The sequence below is a fragment of the Leptodactylus fuscus genome, chromosome 6 (assembly GCF_031893055.1).
Source record: "Leptodactylus fuscus isolate aLepFus1 chromosome 6, aLepFus1.hap2, whole genome shotgun sequence".
NCBI lineage: Eukaryota > Metazoa > Chordata > Amphibia > Anura > Leptodactylidae > Leptodactylus > Leptodactylus fuscus.
In genome coordinates this window covers 61345539-61370153 of record NC_134270.1, presented here as the reverse complement: position 1 = coordinate 61370153, position 24615 = coordinate 61345539, and positions in this window count along the sequence as shown.

Here is a 24615-nt window from a genome sequence, read left to right as displayed (position 1 = left end):
AAGAATATATTGGGAATACAAATACCCTCATTTCTTGCTACTGCCATATAGTGCCAGTGTCTGACTGGGAATTCAAAGAATATATTGGGGTTACGTGCACCCACAATTTTTACTACTGGTATACAGTGCCATTGTCTGACTGGGAATTCAAAGAATATATTGGGAATACAAATACCCTCATTTCTTGCTACTGCCATATAGTGCCAGTGTCTGACTGGGAATTCAAAGAATATATTGGGGTTACGTGCACCCACAATTTTTACTACTGGTATACAGTGCCATTGTCTGACTGGGAATTCAAAGAATATATTGGGAATGCAAATACCCTCATTTCTTGCTACTGCCATATAGTGCCAGTTTCTGACTGGTAATTCAAAGAATATATTGGGGTTACGTGCACCCACAATTTTTACTACTGGTATACAGTGCCATTGTCTGACTGGGAATTCAAAGAATATATTGGGAATACAAATACCCTCATTTCTTGCTACTGCCATATAGTGCCAGTGTCTGACTGGGAATTCAAAGAATATATTGGGGTTACGTGCACCCACAATTTTTACTACTGGTATACAGTGCCATTGTCTGACTGGGAATTCAAAGAATATATTGGGAATACAAATACCCTCATTTCTTGCTACTGCCATATAGTGCCAGTGTCTGACTGGGAATTCAAAGAATATATTGGGGTTACGTGCACCCACAATTTTTACTACTGGTATACAGTGCCATTGTCTGACTGGGAATTCAAAGAATATATTGGGAATACAAATACCCTCATTTCTTGCTACTGCCATATAGTGCCAGTTTCTGACTGGTAATTCAAAGAATATATTGGGGTTACGTGCACCCACAATTTTTACTACTGGTATACAGTGCCATTGTCTGACTGGGAATTCAAAGAATATATTGGGAATACAAATACCCTCATTTCTTGCTACTGCCATATAGTGCCAGTGTCTGACTGGAAATTCAAAGAATATATTGGGGTTACGTGCACCCACAATTTTTACTACTGGTATACAGTGCCATTGTCTGACTGGGAATTCAAAGAATATATTGGGAATACAAATACCCTCATTTCTTGCTACTGCCATATAGTGCCAGTGTCTGACTGGGAATTCAAAGAATATATTGGGGTTACGTGCACCCACAATTTTTACTACTGGTATACAGTGCCATTGTCTGACTGGGAATTCAAAGAATATATTGGGGTTATAAATACCCTCATTTCTTGCTACTGCCATATAGTGCCAGTTTCTGACTGGTAATTCAAAGAATATATTGGGGTTACGTGCACCCACAATTTTTACTACTGGTATACAGTGCCATTGTCTGACTGGGAATTCAAAGAATATATTGGGAATACAAATACCCTCATTTCTTGCTACTGCCATATAGTGCCAGTGTCTGACTGGGAATTCAAAGAATATATTGGGGTTACGTGCACCCACAATTTTTACTACTGGTATACAGTGCCATTGTCTGACTGGGAATTCAAAGAATATATTGGGAATACAAATACCCTCATTTCTTGCTACTGCCATATAGTGCCAGTTTCTGACTGGTAATTCAAAGAATATATTGGGGTTACGTGCACCCACAATTTTTACTACTGGTATACAGTGCCATTGTCTGACTGGGAATTCAAAGAATATATTGGGAATACAAATACCCTCATTTCTTGCTACTGCCATATAGTGCCAGTGTCTGACTGGGAATTCAAAGAATATATTGGGGTTACGTGCACCCACAATTTTTACTACTGGTATACAGTGCCATTGTCTGACTGAGAATTCAAAGAATATATTGGGAATACAAATACCCTCATTTCTTGCTACTGCCATATAGTGCCAGTGTCTGACTGGGAATTCAAAGAATATATTGGGGTTACGTGCACCCACAATTTTTACTACTGGTATACAGTGCCATTTTCTGACTGGGAATTCAAAGAATATATTGGGAATACAAATACCCTCATTTCTTGCTACTGCCATATAGTGCCAGTGTCTGACTGGGAATTCAAAGAATATATTGTGGTTACGTGCACCCACAATTTTTACTACTGGTATACAGTGCCATTGTCTGACTGGGAATTCAAAGAATATATTGGGAATACAAATACCCTCATTTCTTGCTACTGCCATATAGTGCCAGTTTCTGACTGGTAATTCAAAGAATATATTGGGGTTACGTGCACCCACAATTTTTACTACTGGTATACAGTGCCATTGTCTGACTGGGAATTCAAAGAATATATTGGGAATACAAATACCCTCATTTCTTGCTACTGCCATATAGTGCCAGTGTCTGACTGGGAATTCAAAGAATATATTGGGGTTACGTGCACCCACAGTTTTTACTACTGGTATACAGTGCCATTGTCTGACTGGGAATTCAAAGAATATATTGGGAATACAAATACCCTCATTTCTTGCTACTGCCATATAGTGCCAGTTTCTGACTGGTAATTCAAAGAATATATTGGGGTTACGTGCACCCACAATTTTTACTACTGGTATACAGTGCCAATTTCTAACTAGGAATTCAAAATGCGCAAGGCTCCCGGAAAGGGACGTGGACGAGGCCGTGGGCGAGGTCGGGGGAATGGTTCTGGGGAGCAAGGTAGCAGTGAAGCCACAGGGCGTCCCGTGCCTACTCCTGTGGGGCAGCAAGCATTGCGCCACTCCACAGTGCCAGGGTTGCTTGCCACATTAACCGGTTAAGGACCAGGCCCAGAAGTACATTAAGGACCGGGCCTCTTTTTTCAAAACTGACATGTGTCACTTTAAATGGCAATAACTTTGAGACGCTTTAACTTACACAAGTGATTTTGAGATTGTTTTTTCGTAACACATTATACTTCATGTTAGTGGTAAACACTAATCAATATTTTTGTATTTATTTATAAAAAAACTAGCAAATTTGATGGAAATTTGGAAAAAATTGCAATTTTCAAGATGTGAAATTCTCTGCTTTTCAGGCAGATAGTCATACCATCCAAATACATGAATAAATATTATCTACCATATCTCTGCTTTATATCTGCATCATCTTTTGATTGTCTTTTAATTTATTTTGGACGTTACAAGGCTTACAAGTGTAACAGCGATTTTCCAGATTTACAAGAAAATTCCTCAAACTAATTTTTTAGGGAACACTTCAGTTCTGAAAGGAATTATAAAGGCCTATATAATAGAAACCCTCATAAATCACCCCATTTTCAAAACTACACCCCTCAAATTATTCAAAACAGCATTTGGGATGTTTGTTAACCCTTTAAGCATTTCATAAGAATAAAAATAATATGGAGGTCAAATTTAGACATTTCATTTTTTTTCACTAATACATTCATATAGACCTAAAATTAACACATTCACAAAGGGTTAAAGGAGAAAATGCATCTCACATTTTGTTATGCAATTTCTCCCGTGCACAGAAACACCCCACATGTGGGTGTAAACTGATTTTTGGGCACACGGCAGTGCACGAAAGGGAAGGAGCGACACTGGGTGTTTGAACAGCATATTTTGCTGGAATAATTTTCAGGCACCATGTCGCATTTGCAGAGCCCTTAGCGTACCAAAACAATGGAAACCCCCCAAAAGTGACCCCATTTTAGAATCTACACCCCTCACAGAATTCATCAAGGGGTATAGTGAGTATTTAGACCCTACAGTTGTTTCACAGATTTTACTAACATTGGAATGTGTACAAGAAAAATTACTAAAATGTCACTTTATCCCCAAAGTTTTCATTTTCACAAGGGGTTAAAGGAGTAAAAGCCCCCCAAAGTTTGTTAAACAATTTATCCTGAACACGGCAATACCCCATATGTGGCCATATTCTGCTGTATGGGAACATGGAGGGGCTTGGAATGGAAGGAGCGCTATTTTGCTTTTGGATGGCAGATTTTGCTGGAATAATTTTAGGTGCCATGTTGCATTAGCAGAGCCCCTAGAGAACCAATACAGTGGAAACCCCCTAAAAGTGACCCCATTTTGGAAACTACACCCCCCACAGAACATATCAAAGGGTAGAGTGAGCATTTTGACCCTACAGCTGTTTCACAGATTTTATTAACATTGGGACATGGAAATGAAAATTTACTTTTTTTCCAACAAACTGTCAATTTAGCCCCAAATTTTTCATTTTCACAAGAGGATAAAGGAGAAAAAGCTCCCTAAAGTTCGTTATACAATTTCTCCTGAACACAGAAATGCCCCATATGTGGCCATAATCTACTGTATGGGAACATGGCGGGGCTCAGAATGGAAAGAGCGCTGTTCGGCTTTTGAAGGGCAGATTTTGCTGGAATATTTTTCAGGTGCCATGTCGCATTTGCAGAGCCCCTAAAGTACCAATACAGTGGAAACCCCCTAAAAGTGACCCCATTTTGGAAACTACACCCCTCATAGAATTTATCTAGGGGTTTGGTGAGCATTTTGGCCTCACAGCTGATTCACAGATTTTATTAACAATGGGACGTAAAAATGAAAAATTACTTTTTTTTCCAATTAATTATCCATTTAGCGCCATATTTTTAATTTTGCAAGTAGCTGAAGAATTAAAAGCCCCCCAGAGTTTGTTACACAATTTCTTCTTAACACGGAAATACCCAATATGTGGCCATAATCTGCTGTATGGGTACATAGTGGGGCTCAGAATGGAAAGAGCGCTATTTGGCTTTTAGAAAGCAGATGTGGCTGGAATAGTTCTCAGGTGCCATGTCGCATTAGCTGAGCCCCTAAAGTATCAATACAATGGAAACCCCCCATTGTGACCCCATTTTAGAAACTACACAGGTGACCGTAAACTGGAATTCACCAAGAAGTGACCCCATTTTGTAGGGACACTTTTAGGGCCTCTGCAAATGTGACGTGGTGTCCAAAAACAAAGAATCTAAATCTGCACTCCAAAAGCACATATCGCTCCTTCACATCTGCGTCCTGCTGGGTACCCAAATAGCAGTGTATGCCCACATGTATGACACTGGTGTACCCCGGATAACGTACTTAATGCCATATTTGGGTATAAATGGCTGTTTGGGCACAGCCGGGCACAGAAGGGAAGGAGCGCTATTTTGGTTTTTGGAGCACAGTTTGGTTTTTGGAAGTCATGCCACTTTTGCAAAGCCCCTGAATTGCCAATAAAGTGGAATCTGCAGACATGTCACCCCATTTTGGACACTACCCCACTCATGGGATTTATCAAGTGGTGTAGCGAGCATTTTTAACCCCTGAGTGTTGCATTTATTTAGTTTCCAGAAATGAAATCACAGCTGATAATGAGAAGTTAAAAATGAAAATTTTCCAGAGATTCGCCATTTCAGTATCTGATATGTTGTGCCCAACTTATGTCAGCAGAGACACTCCATAAACTGGTAAGCGGGTATCCCGGGCACAACAGCTTTTAGAGCGTTCATCTCTGATACAAGTCGGGCACAATATATTACGCACTGAAATGACGGATTCCTGGAAAAATTGTCATTTTCACCTTTCACAATCAGCTTCGTATTTATTTATGGATAATAAGTTATAGCAACACTTGGGGGTTAAAAATGCTCTCTGTACCCCTGGATAAATCCTTCAGGGGTGTAGTTTCCAAAATAACGTCTCATATCAGGGACGTTACTGGCGTTTCAGCTCTGCAAAAGCGTCATGGCATCCAAAAACCAAACCGTCTGTGCTCCAAAAACCCAATAACCCTTCTTCCCTTCTGTGTCTGGCTGTGCCCTAATATCAGTTTATACCACATATGACATTACGTCCGATATAACGGGTACACCAGTGTCATACATGTGTCATACATGTGGCATAAACTGCAGTATGGGCGCACAGCAGGGCGCAGAAGCGAAGGAGCGCTATGCGGCTTTTGGAGCACAGATTTGGATGTTTGGTATTTGAACGCCATGTCATGTTTGTAGAGCTTGTAAGGTACCAGAAAAGCGGATTCCCCAAAGGAGTGACCCCATTTTGAAAACTGCACCCCTCAAAGAATTTATCAGGGGGTGTAGTGAGTATTAGTATCCTGGACGTGACTGCACAGCGGATGGCGAAGAGGGAACATATAAGCAGTGCGGAGAACATTGCAGACACCAAATTCCCTACTATGTCCCAGGAGCTCCTATGATTGGTCGAGTCACTCTGGGGGTCACTTCTGGTGTTTTTTCGCTCATAAGCTGTAAATCTGGGGTGTCCCCTGATATTCGCTCGCACAGCTTATATATTCCCTACCTGCCGCAGCCAGTTGTGTTCTAATAATTTGGCGATTTTGGGGGGGTTTTGCCTTCACATTGCTAGATGCTATATTTTCTTTATTTTTCTGGTGACATGGCCATATAAGGGTTTGTTGTTTGCGGGATGAGATGCATTTTGTAATGACACCATTTTTGGGTGCCTACAACTTACTGATTACATTTTATTAACTCTTTCTTGCTGGATTAAAAAAAAAAAAAATCAATCCTGCATTGAGTTTTACATTTTAAATTTTTCGCCATGCAGCGTACAGTATAAGTAACATGTGTCCTTTATTCTGCGGGTCGGTACGGTTACGGCGATACCTCATTTATATTATTTTTTTATGCGATACTAATTCTGCAGAACAAAAACACATATGGGGACATAAATCAATGTTTTTTGCATCGCCATCTTCTGAGAGGCGTAACATTTTTATTTTTCGGTTGACAGTGTTGGTTGAGGGCTTATTTTTTGCGGGAAAATGTGCGCTTTTTATTGGCATTGTTGTGGGGTGAATATGACTTTTTGATCACTTTTTATAGCATATTTTGTAGGATGAGATGGCAAAAAATCATTACTTCCGGCGAGTTTTTTCCGTTTTTTTTCCCCGACGTTCACCGTGTACATTAAATATTATTTCAGTTTTATTGTACAGGTTGTTACGGACGCGGCGATACCAAATATGTATTGCTTTTTTTAATTTTTAGTGCTTTTTTTTACATAATTCATTTTGTATAGAAAAAAGGGATTTTTGGACTTTAGAACTTTATTACTTTTTTCATACACTTTTTTTTTTTTTTTAAACTTTTTTTTTAACTTTTTCATGTGTCCCTTTAGGATACTTGAATCAGTTGATGCTTTGATGAAAGCACCAACTGATTCTGTATAGTAGCTTGCAGGACACGAGCAGGACATGAGCCTGCTCGTGTCCTGCAAGCTGCAGAGGAAGTGAGACACATCGCTCACTTCCTCCACCGCCTGGCAGGATCACCAGGTATGTGGGGGCTCCGGTAGTCTGGGGTCACTGGCCAGACCCCAGACTACCTGTTACTGACATCGGCACCCCTCGATCTCGCCGCGGGGGGTGCCGATCACTTTCAATTGTCGGCGGATCCCTTTCGATCGCGCCGTGATGTTTGACGGCGCGATCGAAAGGGTTAACACGTCCAGTCGGACTCAGTTCCGACTGGACGTTATGGAGGAAGGGGTTAGGTGTTAGTAACACCTAACCCCTGTCCCCCCCGCACCCCTCCCCCCGCCAGAAAGGTACCTAAAGGCCGGACGTATTTCGGCAATAGTCCGGTCTTTAGGTACCAGCACATGAGGCCGTAAATTTACGTACGGCGGTCCTCATGTGGTTAACTAAACTGCAGGGTACAAACCTTAGTAGGCCCGAGAACCAGGAACAGGTCTTGCAATGGCTGTCAGAGAACGCTTACAGCACATTGTCCAGCAGCCAGTCAGACTCTGCCTCCTCTCCTCCTATTACCCAACAGTCTTGTCTTCCTTCCTCCCAAAATTCCGAAGCTTTACAGAACAATAACCCAAACTGTCCCTGCTCCCCAGAGCTGTTCTCCGCTCCTTTCATTGTCCCTCAACCTGCCTCTCCACGTCACGATTCCACGAACCTAACAGAGGAGCATCTGTGTCCAGATGCTCAAACACTAGAGTCTCCTCCATCTCCGTTCGATTTGGTGGTGGATGACCAGCAACCCACCCTCATCGACGATGATGTGACGCAGTTGCCGTCAGGGCATCCAGTTGACCGGCGCATTGTGCGGGAGGAGGAGATGAGACAGGAGTTGGAAGAGGAAGTGGTGGATGATGAGGACACTGACCCGACCTGGACAGGGGGGATGTCAAGCGGGGAAAGTAGTGTGGATGTTGAGGCAGGTGCAGCACCAAAAAGGGTAGCTAGAGGCAGAGGCAGAGGTCAGCAGCTTAGGCGAAGCCAGGCCACACCCGGAATCTCCCAAGATGTTCCAGTTCGTACCCAGCCCCGAAAAACTCCCACCTCGAGGGCACGTTTCTCGAAGGTGTGGAGTTTTTTCAAGGAATGCGCCGAGGACAGATATAGTGTTGTCTGCACAATTTGCCTCTCGAAATTGATTAGGGGCTCTGAGAAGAGCAACCTGTCCACCACTTCAATGCGCCGTCATTTGGAATCCAAGCACTGGAATCAGTGGCAGGCAGCAACGGCAGGACAAAGGCCGCCTGCCGTTCACGCCACTGCCACTGCCTCTGCCACTGCCTCTGCCTCTGCCACTACCACTGCTGACTGTGCTGGCGATGCACTCCAGAGGACGAGCCAGGACACCACTTCATCTGCCTCCGCCACTTTGTTGACTTCTACCTCATCCTCCCCTGGTCCTGTCTTATCTCCTTCTCCTGCACCATCAAAGGCACCATCAGGCGTTTCTTTACAACAACCCACCATCTCTCAGACATTGGAGCGGCGGCAGAAATACACTGCTAACCACCCACACGCGCAAGCCTTGAACGCCAACATCGCTAAACTGCTGGCCCAGGAGATGTTGGCGTTCCGGCTTGTTGAAACTCCCGCCTTCCTGGACCTGATGGCAACTGCGGCACCTCGCTATGCCGTCCCTAGCCGTCACTACTTCTCCCGGTGTGCCGTCCCCGCCTTGCACCAGCACGTGTCACTCAACATCAGGCGGGCCCTTAGTTCCGCGCTTTGCACAAAGGTCCACTTGACCACCGACGCGTGGACAAGTGCATGCGGACAGGGACGCTACATTTCACTGACGGCACACTGGGTGAATGTAGTTGAGGCTGGGACTGCTTCCCAAACTGGCCCGGTGTACCTCGTCTCCCCGCCTAACATTCCTGGCAGGGACACGAGAAGAACACCCCCCTCCTCCTCCTCCTCTACCGCCTCCTCCTCCGCCACCGCCTCCTCCTCCGCCACCGCCTCCTCCTCCGCCACCGCCTCCTCCTCCGCTGTTAGATTGACCCCAGCTACGAGTTGGAAACGTTGCAGCACTGGCGTTGGTAGACGTCAGCAGGCTGTGCTGAAGCTGATCAGCTTGGGGGACAGACAGCACACTGCCTCCGAGGTGAGGGATGCCCTCCTCGATGAGACGGCAATATGGTTTGAGCCGCTGCACCTGGGCCCAGGCATGGTCGTTTGTGATAACGGCCGGAACCTGGTAGCAGCTCTGGAGCTTGCCGGACTCCAACATGTTCCATGCCTGGCCCACGTCTTCAACCTAGTGGTGCAACGTTTCCTAAAGAGCTACCCCAATGTTCCAGAGCTACTGGTGAAAGTGCGGCGCATGTGCGCCCACTTTCGCAAGTCGACAGTAGCCGCTGCTAGCTTAAAATCTCTCCAGCAACGCCTGCATGTGCCACAACACCGGCTTTTGTGCGATGTCCCCACACGCTGGAACTCAACGTTTCAGATGTTGAATAGAGTGGTTGAGCAGCAGAGACCTTTGATGGAATGCCAGCTACAAAACCCTAGGGTGCCACAAAGTCAGCTGCCTCAGTTTCACATCCATGAGTGGCCATGGATGAGAGACCTTTGTGACATCCTACGGGTCTTTGAGGAGTCCACAAGGAGGGTGAGCTCTGAGGATGCGATGGTGAGCCTTACAATCCCGCTCTTGTGTGTTCTGAGAGAATCCCTGATTGACATCAGGGATAACTCAGATCACACAGAGGAGTTAGGGATAGCATCCGATCCGTCACAGCTGGAGAGTAGGTCCACACATCTGTCCGCTTCACTGCGTTTAATGGAGGAGGAGGAGGAGGAGGAGGAGGAGGAAGAAGAGTTGTCCGATGATGTGATGGTGATACAGGAGGCTTCCGGGCAACTTCGAATCGTCCCATTGTTGCAGCGCGGATGGGTAGACATGGAGGATGAGGAGGAAATGGAGATTGAACTTTCCGGTGGGGCCAGAGGAGTCATGCCAACTAACACTGTGGCAGACATGGCTGAGTTCATGTTGGGGTGCTTTACAACCGACAAGCGTATTGTCAAAATCATGGAGGACAACCAGTACTGGATCTTTGCTATCCTTGACCCCCGGTATAAAAACAACATCTCGTCTTTTATTCCGGTAGAGGGGAGGGCCAATCGCATCAATGCTTGCCACAGGCAATTGGTGCAGAATATGATGGAGATGTTTCCAGCATGTGACGTTGGCGGCAGGGAGGGCAGTTCCTCCAGTAGGCAACCAAGTTCTCACCGGTCCACACAAACGAGGGGCACACTGTCTAAGGTCTGGGACACCTTGATGGCACCCCCTCGCCAAAGTGCCGCCACGGAGGGTCCTAGTGTCACCAGGCGTGAGAAGTATAGGCGCATGTTGCGGGAATACCTTTCCGACCACAGCCCTGTCCTCTCCGACCCCTCTGCGCCCTACACGTATTGGGTGTCGAAGTTGGACCTGTGGCTTGAACTTGCCCTATATGCCTTGGAGGTGCTGTCCTGTCCTGCCGCCAGCGTCCTATCTGAGAGGGTGTTCAGTGCAGCCGGTGGCATCATCACTGACAAGCGCACCCGTCTGTCAGCTGAGAGTGCCGACCGGCTCACTTTGATAAAAATGAACCACCACTGGATAGAGCCTTCATTTTTGTGCCCACCTGTGTAAAGCACCCCAACATGAAACTCCATGTCTGTACTCAACCTCTCCAATTCCTCCGTATCCTCATACTCATCCACCATAAGCGTTGCACAATTCTGCTAATACTAGGCTCCCTCCAACATGATTTCCCCCAACTCTGCTGGTTAGAGGCTCCCTCCACCCTGATTTCCACCAACTCTGCTGGTTAGAGGCTCCCTCCACCCTGCTTTCCCACAACTCTGCTGGTTAGAGGCTCCCTCCACCATGAATTTGCCCAAACTGGGCTGGTTAGAGGCTCCCTCCACCATGAATTGGTCCAAACTGGGCTGGTTAGAGGCTCCCTCCACCATGAATTTCCCAAAACTTGGCTGTTTAGAGGCTCCCTCCACCATTAATTGGTCCAAACTGGGCTGGTTAGAGGCTCCCTCCACCATGAATTTGCCCAAACTGGGCTGTTTAGAGGCTCCCTCCACCATGAATTGGTCCAAACTGGGTTTTTTAGAGGCTCCCTCCACCATGAATTGGTCCAAACTGGGCTGTTTAGCGGCTCCCTCCACCATTAATTGGTCCAAACTGGGCTGGTTAGAGGCTCCCTCCACCATGAATTTGCCCAAACTGGGCTGTTTAGAGGCTCCCTCCACCATGAATTGGTCCAAACTTGGCTGTTTAGAGGCTCCCTCCACCATGAATTGGTCCAAACTGGGGTGGTTAGAGGCTCCCTCCACCATTAATTGGTCCAAACTGGGCTGGTTAGAGGCTCCCTCCACCATTAATTGGTCCAAACTGGGCTGGTTAGAGGCTCCCTCCACCATTAATTGGTCCAAACTGGGCTGGTTCGAGGCTCCCTCCACCATGAATTTGCCCAAACTGGGCTGGTTAGAGGCTCCCTCCACCATGAATTGGTCCAAACTGGGGTTTTTAGAGGCTCCCTCCACCATGAATTGGTCCAAACTTGGCTGTTTAGAGGCTCCCTCCACCATGAATTGGTCCAAACTGGGGTGGTTAGAGGCTCCCTCCACCATTAATTGGTCCAAACTGGGCTGGTTAGAGGCTCCCTCCACCATGAATTGGTCCAAACTGGGGTTTTTAGAGGCTCCCTCCACCATGAATTGGTCCAAACTTGGCTGTTTAGAGGCTCCCTCCACCATGAATTGGTCCAAACTGGGGTGGTTAGAGGCTCCCTCCACCATTAATTGGTCCAAACTGGGCTGGTTAGAGGCTCCCTCCACCATTAATTGGTCCAAACTGGGCTGGTTAGAGGCTCCCTCCACCATTAATTGGTCCAAACTGGGCTGGTTAGAGGCTCCCTCCACCATGAATTTGCCCAAACTGGGCTGTTTAGAGGCTCCCTCCACCATGAATTTGCCCAAACTGGGCTGGTTAGAGGCTCCCTCCACCATGAATTGGTCCAAACTGGGGTTTTTAGAGGCTCCCTCCACCATGAATTGGTCCAAACTTGGCTGTTTAGAGGCTCCCTCCACCATGAATTGGTCCAAACTGGGGTGGTTAGAGGCTCCCTCCACCATTAATTGGTCCAAACTGGGCTGGTTAGAGGCTCCCTCCACCATTAATTGGTCCAAACTGGGCTGGTTAGAGGCTCCCTCCACCATTAATTGGTCCAAACTGGGCTGGTTAGAGGCTCCCTCCACCATGAATTGGTCCAAACTGGGGTTTTTAGAGGCTCCCTCCACCATGAATTGGTCCAAACTTGGCTGTTTAGAGGCTCCCTCCACCATGAATTGGTCCAAACTGGGGTGGTTAGAGGCTCCCTCCACCATTAATTGGTCCAAACTGGGCTGGTTAGAGGCTCCCTCCACCATTAATTGGTCCAAACTGGGCTGGTTAGAGGCTCCCTCCACCATTAATTGGTCCAAACTGGGCTGGTTAGAGGCTCCCTCCACCATTAATTGGTCCAAACTGGGCTGGTTAGAGGCTCCCTCCACCATGAATTTGCCCAAACTGGGCTGGTTAGAGGCTCCCTCCACCATGAATTGGTCCAAACTGGGGTTTTTAGAGGCTCCCTCCACCATGAATTGGTCCAAACTTGGCTGTTTAGAGGCTCCCTCCACCATTAATTGGTCCAAACTGGGCTGGTTAGAGGCTCCCTCCACCATGAATTGGTCCAAACTGGGTTTTTTAGAGGCTCCCTCCACCATGAATTTGCCCAAACTGGGCTGTTTAGAGGCTCCCTCCACCATGAATTGGTCCAAACTGGGCTGGTTAGAGGCTCCCTCCACCATGAATTTCCCAAAACTTGGCTGTTTAGAGGCTCCCTCCACCATTAATTGGTCCAAACTGGGCTGGTTAGAGGCTCCCTCCACCATGAATTTGCCCAAACTGGGCTGTTTAGAGGCTCCCTCCACCATGAATTGGTCCAAACTGGGTTTTTTAGAGGCTCCCTCCACCATTAATTGGTCCAAACTGGGCTGGTTAGAGGCTCCCTCCACCATGAAATTGCCCAAACTGGGCTGTTTAGAGGCTCCCTCCACCATGAATTTGCCCAAACTGGGCTGGTTAGAGGCTCCCTCCACCATGAATTGGTCCAAACTGGGGTGGTTAGAGGCTCCCTCCACCATTAATTGGTCCAAACTGGGCTGGTTAGAGGCCCCTCCACCATTAATTGGTCCAAACTGGGCTGGTTAGAGGCTCCCTCCACCATTAATTGGTCCAAACTGGGCTGGTTAGAGGCTCCCTCCACCATTAATTGGTCCAAACTGGGCTGGTTAGAGGCTCCCTCCACCATGAATTTGCCCAAACTGGGCTGGTTAGAGGCTCCCTCCACCATGAATTGGTCCAAACTGGGGTTTTTAGAGGCTCCCTCCACCATGAATTGGTTCAAACTTGGCTGTTTAGAGGCTCCCTCCACCATTAATTGGTCCAAACTGGGCTGGTTAGAGGCTCCCTCCACCATGAATTGGTCCAAACTGGGTTTTTTAGAGGCTCCCTCCACCATGAATTTGACCAAACTGGGCTGTTTAGAGGCTCCCTCCACCATGAATTGGTCCAAACTGGGCTGGTTAGAGGCTCCCTCCACCATGAATTTCCCAAAACTTGGCTGTTTAGAGGCTCCCTCCACCATTAATTGGTCCAAACTGGGCTGGTTAGAGGCTCCCTCCACCATGAATTTGCCCAAACTGGGCTGTTTAGAGGCTCCCTCCACCATGAATTGGTCCAAACTGGGTTTTTTAGAGGCTCCCTCCACCATGAATTGGTCCAAACTGGGCTGTTTAGCGGCTCCCTCCACCATTAATTGGTCCAAACTGGGCTGGTTAGAGGCTCCCTCCACCATGAATTTGCCCAAACTGGGCTGTTTAGAGGCTCCCTCCACCATGAATTTGCCCAAACTGGGCTGGTTAGAGGCTCCCTCCACCATGAATTGGTCCAAACTGGGGTTTTTAGAGGCTCCCTCCACCATGAATTGGTCCAAACTTGGCTGTTTAGAGGCTCCCTCCACCATGAATTGGTCCAAACTGGGGTGGTTAGAGGCTCCCTCCACCATTAATTGGTACAAACTGGGCTGGTTAGAGGCTCCCTCCACCATTAATTGGTCCAAACTGGGCTGGTTAGAGGCTCCCTCCACCATGAATTGGTCCAAACTGGGCTGGTTAGAGGCTCCCTCCACCATTAATTGGTCCAAACTGGGCTGGTTAGAGGCTCCCTCCACCATGAATTTGCCCAAACTGGGCTGGTTAGAGGCTCCCTCCACCATGAATTGGTCCAAACTGGGTTTTTTAGAGGCTCCCTCCACCATGAATTTGCCCAAACTGGGCTGGTTAGAGGCTCCCTCCACCATGAATTGGTCCAAACTGGGTTTTTTAGAGGCTCCCTCCACCATGAATTTGCCCACACTGGGCTGGTTAGAGGCTCCCTCCACCATTAATTGGTCCAAACTGGGCTGGTTAGAGGCTCCCTCCACCATGAATTTGCCCAAACTGGGCTGGTTAGAGGCTCCCTCCACCATGAATTGGTCCAAACTGGGGTTTTTAGAGGCTCCCTCCACCATGAATTGGTCCAAACTTGGCTGTTTAGAGGCTCCCTCCACCCTGATTTCCACCAACTCTGCTGGTTAGAGGCTCCCTCCACCCTGCTTTCCCACAACTCTGCTGGTTAGAGGCTCCCTCCACCATGAATTTGCCCAAACTGGGCTGGTTAGAGGCTCCCTCCACCATGAATTGGTCCAAACTGGGCTGGTTAGAGGCTCCCTCCACCATGAATTTCCCAAAACTTGGCTGTTTAGAGGCTCCCTCCACCATTAATTGGTCCAAACTGGGCTGGTTAGAGGCTCCCTCCACCATGAATTTGCCCAAACTGGGCTGTTTAGAGGCTCCCTCCACCATGAATTGGTCCAAACTGGGTTTTTTAGAGGCTCCCTCCACCATGAATTGGTCCAAACTGGGCTGTTTAGCGGCTCCCTCCACCATTAATTGGTCCAAACTGGGCTGGTTAGAGGCTCCCTCCACCATGAATTTGCCCAAACTGGGCTGTTTAGAGGCTCCCTCCACCATGAATTGGTCCAAACTGGGCTGTTTAGCGGCTCCCTCCACCATTAATTGGTCCAAACTGGGCTGGTTAGAGGCTCCCTCCACCATGAATTTGCCCAAACTTGGCTGTTTAGAGGCTCCCTCCACCATGAATTGGTCCAAACTGGGGTGGTTAGAGGCTCCCTCCACCATTAATTGGTCCAAACTGGGCTGGTTAGAGGCTCCCTCCACCATTAATTGGTCCAAACTGGGGTTTTTAGAGGCTCCCTCCACCATGAATTGGTCCAAACTTGGCTGTTTAGAGGCTCCCTCCACCATTAATTGGTCCAAACTGGGCTGGTTAGAGGCTCCCTCCACCATGAATTGGTCCAAACTGGGTTTTTTAGAGGCTCCCTCCACCATGAATTTGCCCAAACTGGGCTGTTTAGAGGCTCCCTCCACCATGAATTGGTCCAAACTGGGCTGGTTAGAGGCTCCCTCCACCATGAATTTTCCAAAACTTGGCTGTTTAGAGGCTCCCTCCACCATTAATTGGTCCAAACTGGGCTGGTTAGAGGCTCCCTCCACCATGAATTTGCCCAAACTGGGCTGTTTAGAGGCTCCCTCCACCATGAATTGGTCCAAACTGGGTTTTTTAGAGGCTCCCTCCACCATGAATTGGTCCAAACTGGGCTGTTTAGCGGCTCCCTCCACCATTAATTGGTCCAAACTGGGCTGGTTAGAGGCTCCCTCCACCATGAATTTGCCCAAACTGGGCTGTTTAGAGGCTCCCTCCACCATGAATTTGCCCAAACTGGGCTGGTTAGAGGCTCCCTCCACCATGAATTGGTCCAAACTGGGGTTTTTAGAGGCTCCCTCCACCATGAATTGGTCCAAACTTGGCTGTTTAGAGGCTCCCTCCACCATGAATTGGTCCAAACTGGGGTGGTTAGAGGCTCCCTCCACCATTAATTGGTCCAAACTGGGCTGGTTAGAGGCTCCCTCCACCATTAATTGGTCCAAACTGGGCTGGTTAGAGGCTCCCTCCACCATGAATTGGTCCAAACTGGGCTGGTTAGAGGCTCCCTCCACCATGAATTGGTCCAAACTGGGCTGGTTAGAGGCTCCCTCCACCATGAATTTGCCCAAACTGGGCTGGTTAGAGGCTCCCTCCACCATGAATTGGTCCAAACTGGGTTTTTTAGAGGCTCCCTCCACCATGAATTTGCCCAAACTGGGCTGGTTAGAGGCTCCCTCCACCATGAATTGGTCCAAACTGGGTTTTGTAGAGACTCCCTCCACCATGAATTTGCCCACACTGGGCTGGTTAGAGGCTCCCTCCACCATTAATTGGTTCAAACTGGGCTGGTTAGAGGCTCCCTCCACCATGAATTTGCCCAAACTGGGCTGGTTAGAGGCTCCCTCCACCATGAATTGGTCCAAACTGGGGTTTTTAGAGGCTCCCTCCACCATGAATTGGTCCAAACTTGGCTGTTTAGAGGCTCCCTCCACGAATAATTGGTCCAAACTGGGCTGGTTAGAGGCTCCCTCCACCATGAATTGGTCCAAACTGGTTTTTTTAGAGGCTCCCTCCACCATGAATTTGCCCAAACTGGGCTGTTTAGAGGCTCCCTCCACCATGAATTGGTCCAAACTGGGCTGGTTAGAGGCTCCCTCCACCATGAATTTCCCAAAACTTGGCTGTTTAGAGGCTCCCTCCACCATTAATTGGTCCAAACTGGGCTGGTTAGAGGCTCCCTCCACCATGAATTTGCCCAAACTGGGCTGTTTAGAGGCTCCCTCCACCATGAATTGGTCCAAACTGGGTTTTTTAGAGGCTCCCTCCACCATGAATTGGTCCAAACTGGGCTGTTTAGCGGCTCCCTCCACCATTAATTGGTCCAAACTGGGCTGGTTAGAGGCTCCCTCCACCATGAATTTGCCCAAACTGGGCTGTTTAGAGGCTCCCTCCACCATGAATTTGCCCAAACTGGGCTGGTTAGAGGCTCCCTCCACCATGAATTGGTCCAAACTGGGGTTTTTAGAGGCTCCCTCCACCATGAATTGGTCCAAACTTGGCTGTTTAGAGGCTCCCTCCACCATGAATTGGTCCAAACTGGGGTGGTTAGAGGCTCCCTCCACCATTAATTGGTCCAAACTGGGCTGGTTAGAGGCTCCCTCCACCATTAATTGGTCCAAACTGGGCTGGTTAGAGGCTCCCTCCACCATTAATTGGTCCAAACCGGGCTGGTTAGAGGCTCCCTCCACCATTAATTGGTCCAAACTGGGCTGGTTAGAGGCTCCCTCCACCATGAATTTGCCCAAACTGGGCTGGTTAGAGGCTCCCTCCACCATGAATTGGTCCAAACTGGGGTTTTTAGAGGCTCCCTCCACCATGAATTGGTCCAAACTTGGCTGTTTAGAGGCTCCCTCCACCATTAATTGGTCCAAACTGGGCTGGTTAGAGGCTCCCTCCACCATGAATTGGTCCAAACTGGGTTTTTTAGAGGCTCCCTCCACCATGAATTTGCCCAAACTGGGCTGTTTAGAGGCTCCCTCCACCATGAATTGGTCCAAACTGGGCTGGTTAGAGGCTCCCTCCACCATGAATTTCCCAAAACTTGGCTGTTTAGAGGCTCCCTCCACCATTAATTGGTCCAAACTGGGCTGGTTAGAGGCTCCCTCCACCATGAATTTGCCCAAACTGGGCTGTTTAGAGGCTCCCTCCACCATGAATTGGTCCAAACTGGGTTTTTTAGAGGCTCCCTCCACCATGAATTGGTCCAAACTGGGCTGTTTAGCGGCTCCCTCCACCATTAATTGGTCCAAACTGGGCTGGTTAGAGGCTCCCTCCACCATGAATTTGCCCAAACTGGGCTGTTTAGAGGCTCCCTCCACCATGAATTTGCCCAAACTGGGCTGGTTAGAGGCTCCCTCCACCATGAATTGGTCCAAACTGGGGTGGTTAGAGGCTCCCTCCACCATTAATTGGTCCAAACTGGGCTGGTTAGAGGCCCCTCCACCATTAATTGGTCCAAACTGGGCTGGTTAGAGGCTCCCTCCACCATTAATTGGTCCAAACTGGGCTGGTTAGAGGCTCCCTCCACCATGAATTTGCCCAAACTGGGCTGGTTAGAGGCTCCCTCCACCATGAATTGGTCCAAACTGGGGTTTTTAGAGGCTCCCTCCACCATGAATTGGTCCAAACTTGGCTGTTTAGAGGCTCCCTCCACCATTAATTGGTCCAAACTGGGCTGGTTAGAGGCTCCCTCCACCATGAATTGGTCCAAACTGGGTTTTTTAGAGGCTCCCTCCACCATGAATTGGTCCAAACTGGGTTTTTTAGAGGCTCCCTCCACCATGAATTGGTCCAAACTGGGCTGTTTAGCGGCTCCCTCCACCATTAATTGGTCCAAACTGGGCTGGTTAGAGGCTCCCTCCACCATGAATTTGCCCAAACTGGGCTGTTTAGAGGCTCCCTCCACCATGAATTTGCCCAAACTGGGCTGGTTAGAGGCTCCCTCCACCATGAATTGGTCCAAACTGGGGTTTTTAGAGGCTCCCTCCACCATGAATTGGTCCAAACTTGGCTGTTTAGAGGCTCCCTCCACCATGAATTGGTCCAAACTGGGGTGGTTAGAGGCTCCCTCCACCATTAATTGGTCCAAACTGGGCTGGTTAGAGGCTCCCTCCACCATTAATTGGTCCAAACTGGGCTGGTTAGAGGCTCCCTCCACCATGAATTGGTCCAAACTGGGCTGGTTAGAGGCTCCCTCCACCATTAATTGGTCCAAACTGGGCTGGTTAGAGGCTCCCTCCACCATGAATTTGCCCAAACTGGGCTGGTTAGAGGCTCCCTCCACCATGAATTGGTCCAAACTGGGTTTTTTAGAGGCTCCCTCCACCATGAATTTGCCCAAACTGGGCTGGTTAGAGGCTCCCTCCACCATGAATTGGTCCAAACTGGGTTTTTTAGAGGCTCCCTCCACCATGAATTTGCCCACACTGGGCTGGTTAGAGGCTCCTTCCACCATTAATTGGTCCAATCTGGGCTGGTTAGAGGCTCCCTCCACCATGAATTTGCCCAAACTGGGCTGGTTAGAGGCTCCCTCCACCATGAATTGGTCCAAACTGGGGGTTTTAGAGGCTCCCTCCACCATGAATTGGTCCAAACTTGGCTGTTTAGCGGCTCCCTCCACCATTAATTGGTCCAAACTGGGCTGGTTAGAGGCTCCCTCCACCATGAATTGGTCCAAACTGGGTTTTTTAGAGGCTCCCTCCACCATGAATTTGCCCAAACTGGGCTGTTTAGAGGCTCCCTCCACCATGAATTGGTCCAAACTGGGCTGGTTAGAGGCTCCCTCCACCATGAATTTCCCAAAACTTGGCTGTTTAGAGGCTCCCTCCACCATTAATTGGTCCAAACTGGGCTGGTTAGAGGCTCCCTCCACCATGAATTTGCCCAAACTGGGCTGTTTAGAGGCTCCCTCCACCATGAATTGGTCCAAACTGGGTTTTTTAGAGGCTCCCTCCACCATGAATTGGTCCAAACTGGGCTGTTTAGCGGCTCCCTCCACCATTAATTGGTCCAAACTGGGCTGGTTAGAGGCTCCCTCCACCATGAATTTGCCCAAACTGGGCTGGTTAGAGGCTCCCTCCACCATGAATTGGTCCAAACTGGGGTTTTTAGAGGCTCCCTCCACCATGAATTGGTCCAAACTTGGCTGTTTAGAGGCTCCCTCCACCATGAATTGGTCCAAACTGGGGTGGTTAGAGGCTCCCTCCACCATTAATTGGTCCAAACTGGGCTGGTTAGAGGCTCCCTCCACCATTAATTGGTCCAAACTGGGCTGGTTAGAGGCTCCCTCCACCATTAATTGGTCCAAACTGGGCTGGTTAGAGGCTCCCTCCACCATTAATTGGTCCAAACTGGGCTGGTTAGAGGCTCCCTCCACCATGAATTTGCCCAAACTGGGCTGGTTAGAGGCTCCCTCCACCATGAATTGGTCCAAACTGGGTTTTTTAGAGGCTCCCTCCACCATGAATTTGCCCAAACTGGGCTGGTTAGAGGCTCCCTCCACCATGAATTGGTCCAAACTGGGTTTTTTAGAGGCTCCCTCCACCATGAATTTGCCCACACTGGGCTGGTTAGAGGCTCCCTCCACCATGAATTGGTCCAAACTGGGGTTTTTAGAGGCTCCCTCCACCATGAATTTGCCCAAACTGGGGTGTTTAGAGGCTCCCTCAACCATGAATTTGCCCAAACTCTGCTGGTTAGAGGCTCAATCCACCCTGATTTTCAAAACAAATGTTGGTGCCAACCTCAACTTACTACAAGGGCCAAATTCACTGCTGGTGACAAGCTCTCCTCACTGCAAGTGCCAAATACACATGTTTCAAGGTGTTTTCCTACTGTCAGAGAGGTGGTATTGAGTGTGTAAAGTGTGTAGTTGTTAGGCTGTGATGTTGGGGTAATAGAGGGTCTTTGGTGTGTTAGATGCCCCCAGACATGCTTCCCCTGCTGTCCCAGTGTCATTCCAGAGGTGTTGGCATCATTTCCTGTGGTGTCATAGTGGACTTGGTGACCCTCCAGACACGGATTTGGGTTTCCCCCTTAACGAGTATCTGTTCCCCATAGACTATAATGGGGTTCGAAACCCATTCGAACACTCGAACATTGAGCGGCTGTTCGAATCGAATTTCGAACCTCGAACATTTTAGTGTTCGCTCATCTCTAATTATTATGTAATGTGAGTGGAACTGGGTTCTTAGCTTAGAAGTGCTGCCTCTGTTTCTTGCTGGTGATAGGTTCACTGTAAACATTATTTCCGTATTTTAACCCTGTGTATTATTCCATGTGATGTTCTCTGATGATATTAATTAGTATTATCTCTATGGGGAGCCAATGTAGTACGAGATCTTGGCACCGGTCCTTAGATGTGCAAAGGGGATTACATATTACGTAGGGGTGGATTCATTGACAGGCCCCAGCAGTGTCCTGGCACACCATTTATTAGGTTATGTAAATAAGGGAGCTGATCACACAATATGAATTGGTGTAAAGTTCTGCATGTGGCCACCCTAGTAAACCAAGCAAATCTTTTTTTTTTTTTTTTTTTAAATGTAGATTGTCAGCCCCACATAGAGCTCACAATGTACATTTTCCCTATCAGTATGTCTTTCTTGGAATATGGGATGGAAATCCATGCAAACACGGGGAGAACATACAAACTCCTTGCAGATGTCCTTGGTGGGATTTGAACACCAGGACTCCAGCGCTGCAAGGCTGCAGTGCTAACCACTGAGCCACCGTGCGGCCCCATCCAAGCAAATCTTTAGGAGGAGGGTTTGGGGATCTTTGACCAACATCTTCTACTACAAGCAACCTCAGGTTGATCAGGTTGCTATTGGCTTCTTTTAAGGGTCATAGTTATTGTGTGTACATACTAAATAGAGATAGGCAAATAGATTCGTCATGAGATGGATTTGACCCAAATAGTCCAACTTGCTTATTTTTTAATGAAACCAAGCAAATGCCAATTTCTGTCAGGTGAACTACAAAGGCCATCGCCAAATGTATTGTGAAGGAAAAATACAGAAGAGACACAAGTCTTGAGAGTCACTATGATGTTCTGGCGTCACCTGCATCAGCAATAGTCAGTGGTAGGTGGACACCTTACAGTGCTGATGTCAAATCTCCCTATCTTATAAAAATGAATTCTTGTCTGTCTGTCTGTCTGTCTGTCCGTCTGTCTGTACTCTAATGCGAACCAAACGACTGGACCGATCTTCACCAAATTTGGTACAGAGATACTTCAGGTATCCGGGAAGGTTTAAGACAAGACTCCAACTCGCTCGGACGCACCGTTGCTGAGATACAGCATTCCAAATACAGTGCCCCCCCCCCCTTAGCCAATACAAACCTGCAAGTCTTTCACTCATATTCCAACTGCAATACACACGGTCACTCCACATGCACAATACAACACTGATATCCAAACTGAGATACACGCATCAGAGGATTAGATACACAGATCAGCACACAGTATCACATGCCAGAGGATTAGATACACGGGTCTGCACACAGTCCCACACACCAGAGGATTAAATACGCATTTCTGCACACAGTTCCACACACTGAAGGATTTGATATGTGCATTTGCACACGGTTTCACATGCCAAAGGATTAGATACAGGCATCTACACACAGTTCCACACTCCAGAGGATTAGATACGTGCGTCTGCACACATTTGTACACGCCATAGGATTAGATACACGCGTCTGCACACAGTTCCACATTCCAGAGGATTAGATATGCGCGTCTGCACACAGTTCCCCATTCCAGAGGATTAGATACACGCATCTGCACACAGTTGTACATGCCATAGGATTAGATACACACGTCTGCACACAGTACCACATGCAGTAGGATTAGATACGCGCGTCTACACATAGCTCCACACGCCAAAGGATTAGATATGCACGTTTGCACACAGTACCACACGGGGGAGGATTAGATACGCGCGTCTACACACAGTACCACATGCCACAGGATTAGATACGCGCATCTGCACACAGTACCACATGCCGGGGGATTGGATACGCGTGTCTACACACAGTTCCACACGCCGTAGGATTAGATACGCGCCTCTTCACACAATACCATACAGGGGAGGATTAGATACACGTGTCTTCACATAGTTGTACACGCCATAGGATTAGATACACGGGTCTGCACACAGTCCCACACACCAGAGGATTAAATACGCACTTCTGCACACAGTACCACATGCCATAGGATTAGATACGTGCGCCTGCACACGGTTCCACATGCCGAAGCATTAGATACAGGCGTCTACACACAGTTCCACACTCCAGAGGATTAGATACACAGATCAGCACACAGTATCACACGCCAGAGGATTAGATACACGGGTCTCCACACAGTCCCACACACCAGAGGATTAAATACGCATTTCTGCACACAGTTCCACACACTGAAGGATTTGATACACGCGTCTGCACACGGTTCCACATGCCGAAGGATTAGATACAGGCGTCTACACACAGTTCCACACTCCAGAGGATTAGATACGTGCGTCTGCACACATTTGTACACGCCATAGGATTAGATACACGCGTCTGCACAGAGTACCACATGCCATAGGATTAGATACACGCGTCTACACACAGCTCCACATTCCAGAGGATTAGATACGCGCGTCTGCACACAGTTGTACATGCCATAGGATTAGATACACGCGTCTGCAGACAGTACCATATGCAGTAGGATTAGATACGCGCATCTAATCATAGTTCCACACGCCAGAGGATTAGATACGCGCCTCTTCACACAATACCACACTTTGGAGGATTAGATACGTGTCTCTGCACACAGTACCACAAGCCAGAGAATTAGATACGCGTCTCAGCACACAGTATCACACAGGGGAGGATTAGATACGCGTGTTTACATACAGTACCACACGGGGGAGGATTAGATACGTGCGTCTACACACAGTTCACATGCCATAGGATTAGATATGCGCACACAGTACCACATGCCGGGTAATTGGATACACGCCTCTACACACAGTTCCACATGCCGTAGGATTAGATACGCGCCTCTTCACACAATAGCACACAGGGGAGGATTAGATACACGTGTCTTCACACAGTTGTACACGCCATAGGATTAGATACACGCGTCTGCACACAGTAACACATGCCGTAGGATTAGATACGTGCGTCTACACACAGTACCACATGCCTTAGGATTAGATACACGCGTCTACACACAGTACCACATGCCGTAGGATTAGATACGCGCGTCTACACACAGTACCACATGCCGTAGGATTAGATACACGTCTACACACAGTTCCACACGCCGTAGGATTAGATACGCGCCTCTTCACACAATTCCACACGCCGTAGGATTAGATACGCGCCTCTTCACACAGTACCACATGGGGGAGGATTAAATACGTGTGTCTGCACACAGTACCACACGCCAGAGGATAAGATAAGCGCGTCTGCACACAGTACCAAATTCCGTAGGATTAGATACGCACGTCTGCACACAGTACCACATGCCGTAGGATTAGATACCCACGTCTACACACAGTTCCACATGCCGTAGGATTAGATACGCGCCTTTTCACACAATACCACAGGGGAGGTTTAGATACGTGCATCTTCACACAGTACCACATGCCAGAGTATTAGATACGCGCATCTGCACACGGTACCGCACGCCAGAGTCATTAGATATGCGCGTCTGCACACAGTTTCACTTACTGGAGGATTAGATACGCGCCTCTTCA